Source organism: Dermacentor variabilis, chromosome 7 (assembly GCF_050947875.1).
Source record: "Dermacentor variabilis isolate Ectoservices chromosome 7, ASM5094787v1, whole genome shotgun sequence".
Taxonomy (NCBI): Eukaryota; Metazoa; Arthropoda; class Arachnida; order Ixodida; family Ixodidae; genus Dermacentor; species Dermacentor variabilis.
The window spans coordinates 79,597,498-79,601,900 of record NC_134574.1 but is presented as its reverse complement, the minus strand read 5'-3'; positions in this window follow the sequence as shown (position 1 = coordinate 79,601,900).

Sequence of the window (4,403 nt, the reverse complement as noted above, 5' to 3'; positions counted from 1 at the left end):
CCCCTACCTGGCTCTGCTTCATTTTCCGATGTTGATGGTCCATTCGGGGGCACTCAACTGATAGGCTGCACTTTGGCGATGTCGGGTGCGCTGTCACCAGGCCCAAGGTCGATCGACATCCTCACGAAAAGTCGAGTCCAAACGCTATAAAAGAAATATCTCATCATTTTGCTATCAGTTTTGTCATCTTGCGTGTTTCTCACACGGCCGTCAGTGAAGTATTTCGTCCCTTGGATACTGAAAAAAATTCAAGCATTTTCTGGCAACCAAGCTGATGATGATGATCTGTGGTGTTTTACGGCGCAAGGGCCAGGTTTGGCCAGAGAGCGCCATGACAAGTGGTAATGTTGACGATATATTATGGAAGATGTGACTTGGCTGTAAACTGGCCTAAAAATTGTCGCTGTAGAGTGCGTAAAATCTACGTGCTATAAGATTATGGCGATGACTAATGACGAATACTATAAACATTAAAATCCATCGTGGAAGAATGATGCAAAATAGAAGATATAGAGGATGGTTATATTACTTGGAGCACTGCTGCCTGGCCAGAGCCCTTGAAACACAAGGGCCTAGAGGCATGTGCTATACGAAAGAGCTATCACAGCGGCATCCTCTGAAGAGAGGACGGCAGCCAAGCTGAATACACAGTAAATGGAGAACATTAAAGAGCAAATGCAGTTGTCACATTAGATTGATCAAGTACAGCAGAAATGGAAAATAAATGAGTGATACTGTGTCTGTTGGCTTTGAATGCAAGAAACGTAATAACAGGAACTGGCAGCCACGCCACTTTGAATTTCCCGAGTTTGCTACACCTCACAAGTTTGGCATCGTCCGGTACTCGGGGATAGTACCCGCTTAAAATCAAGATGAACGAGCATCGGCATAAATTAACAGGATACTTAACCGGGTAATATTGGCGCATAAAACAACTCACCTAGCGAAGCTACTGTCAATTACCCGATGACGCATCTGCGGGCGGTGTGGCTTGGGCGAACAATTCAAAAAGGATTGAGCGTTTCACTTGTTTCACGCCTACTAAGCTAAGACAGAATTTGAGTTTCTTACTAAACTATACTGGATATTTACGCTCCGAATAAAACGCTGGAAATTTTGTTACGTCGCATTGCATACGTATGAGTGAGGAAATCGCTTTTATTGTGTTCTGCCCAGACGGCATGCAGCAGCCACCACTCTCAAGCAACAAAAGCATGAAAGTGGTACTCGTGACACCAAAAATAAACATATACAGCGCCAACGTTACGTCCCTTGGAGTTGGAAATAAGCACGATTAAGCAAGTTAGTTTTCTAGCTTTCATAACGCCATGAACACGACCAAACATCGAGCGAAACAACTCTCTGCTCTCGAAAATTATTACCGCTTCCATTTATATACCTATCCCTGCCACAAGCAAAAGTCAATGGGCTAGCTGTCCACAAGCCGCAGATTAGACTGACAGCAACATATTACGGTAAGGTAAAACAATTTCCACGCTGACTTAGCAGCCGCGGTGTGCTCTAAGTGCCAAAGTTCTCGTTTGCCGCTTGAAATTCACACCATGATGACGGGCACTGCATCTTTCACATGAAATATTGTACGCTTTGCTCCGGGGCTCAATAGGAGGGCGAAACGCATTTGCACGTACCTGAAATCCGCATGCCGGAAACCCGTCGACGCTTCCGAGAACGAGGCGCACAGCCATACACCCGTACGGCGGCTTGACTTGGACGTGAGGCACTTCTATCAAACATTTCACATGCGACATGTTTCACACCGATTGCGCGAACACCACAAAATGACGCAGGCCGCATTGCGACACCGAGCAGATGTGAGCCACCGATGAGCTGTGTGCGCGGATTGCAGAGAACAAAACCATACAAAACGTTAGGCGCGAGAAGATGGCGGCTCTCGTTGCGGAGACGAAGCGGACGAAGCAATGACGCGCGAATAAATGTTGCCAACTGTTGGTTCCGCGTTATGCCTTCGGTGGTGGCTTTAGTGGCGTGCGTTGCGGCTGTCTAATTTTTTTATTTCTTTTCCACAAACAGTATAGCTAAGATCAGTTCTTTGTTTGAATTTTTGACTGTGTCGTTTGGCATTATCTTTGTCTTTTTATGCTATTAAGCGGCCAATTATGGCCTCTCAGGTTCGCGCGCGCCAGCTTCGCGCGCAAATCTCAGAGGCCATAAGACAACTCGTTAGGAAATGCCGTTATTGTCGTTGTTAACGTTTCATCATCCTTTCTTCAACTGAGATAGAGAGGTAGTGTCCCTTTTCCCGGGGTTGGGAGGGGGCGATCAAGACGGCATCGCTCAGCGGGGGGCGGGGACAAGGTTGGTGTTGGTTCTTATCGCGAAATTCGCGAACCCTGCGATTTTTTTTTGTATAACGTAAGCATTTCTATATTTCCCCAACAAGAAAAACCATCCGTCCGTCAGTCCGTACCACACGATATCTTTTAAAATAGAACCCGCAGCAGCGAGTGAATTCAACTTCGTGCTAGCTCTCGCTTCAACGCGACCGAAGCGGCGAGAACACTGCGCTCACGAAGCTTTCAGCTTATGCCGCACTATGCGCTTTTCGCACATTGCTTTCAAGATAGGTGTACGCGCGTCTGTTTTCAAAGCGAAGTAAACGGTGAGAACACAGCGCGTGAAGTTTTCAGCAGTGGGCACACTCTGTCCACAATGCAGTTTGCTTTCAAGATACGGTTCGCGCGGCCGTGCCACAAGCAGCCGCCGTCGGAGAACGGTTGATAATAGTTCGTCGCGAATGAGAACGACTAAAGAGCGACAACGGCTCAAAACGAACGGAACGTAACCAGCGCGCCTGGCCCCGCGACCTGTAGTACTTTGCTTGCGCCGCCGACCAGAGCAGTTCGTGTCGCCGCAGCACTGTCGCTTATACTAGTCGGATCAAGTCTCATAACATTGATAACGACATGGACTGTGTGCAGATGAGGAAGAGTCACAATGCTTACGCAGACTTAGACAAATCCGAGAGGAGTTCCTGTGTGATTTTTTTTTACCGGAAATGTGCAGTGAGCGGTGGGACCCACAGTTGACAATGCCTGTAAGAGGGGTGCCAAGCTTTTTTTTTTTGTGAGAGTCTTGCCCAGCTCTCAAAGACCTGCTCATGCTAAGACTTGCTGATGGCTGTATGTGTTTTGTTTTATTGTCGCATGCCCTCGAACCGCCACAATCCTACAGTGCAACGGCATTAGAGCAGTATTCACGTCCAAAGGGAAATGCAGCCGGTAATTGGGCTGCCTAAGGTTTGCGGCCCGGCGGCAGCTGCCCTCCCGTCCCCCGTTTCCGTTGACAAGTTAGGGGGAGGGGTCTAGAGCAATCTTACACTCCCCTCCCCACAGTGGCGTAACCCGCAAATTTTTTCGTGTGGGGGGGGTCGCAATTGACCCCCCCCAGCGGGGCCATTGCCATAGCAGCAAAAATTTTACTGCTAGTGAGCGGTACAAGTGCCCGGCGTGCCCCACTTGGCTACGCCGCTACTAGACCCCCCCCCCCCGCAATCGACGCAAATCGAGCTATCAGAACGTGCATGACACGCATGCATGACATAACATGAATGACATGCCGCGAAGCTAGCATGGATGTCGTCACATCATCATCATCAGCTTATTTAGACGTCCATCGCAGGACGAAAGCTTCTCCAGCGATCTCCAATACCCCTGTCTTGTTCTAACTGGTTCCACGTGTCTTCAAGTTTCCCAATTCCATCACGTCCACATTATTCTCTGCCGTCCTCGACTGTGCTTCCCTTCCCTTAGCACCCATTCTGCAACTCCAATAGACCAACAGTTCTCTCCCTTACGCATTGCAATGTCTGCCCAGCACGACTTCTTCCTCTTAATGTCAACCAGAATATCAGCTATCCCCGTTCGCTCTCTAATCCACATCGCTGTCTTCCAGTCTATTAACGTCATGCTTAATAATTTTTATTCCATCGCTCGTTGCGCGGTCCTCAACGTCTTCCCAAGCTTCTTCGGTAACTCGCGTGCTCAGGCAGACATCCCGCGAATGTAGAGTGTTCGGTAATTCTACATCGACATGCTGGACATCTGGTTCATCTGGCTGGATAGTCATTTCCTGCTCAACATGGCTCCATGGTCCAGCTGCGTTGCGGGCTCTTGCTGTCATCCCCCGGTCCCGATTTCAACGCGGCCTTGCGGGGAGCTGTCCTGGGTCACTACTTCACCTCGCCTCCTGCCCAGCGTAAAGGCAGCTGCGCAACGTCTCTTTCTGAGGATTTCACTGGGCCAAACGCGAGCGCTTTCAGATACTCTTTATATATATGCCCCGTCGCTCTCCTTCTTCGGACGTTTCCGTGTGCGGTCCGCTTTCGGTTCAATGGCAGCTCACTCATCACCCTTACCGAGATT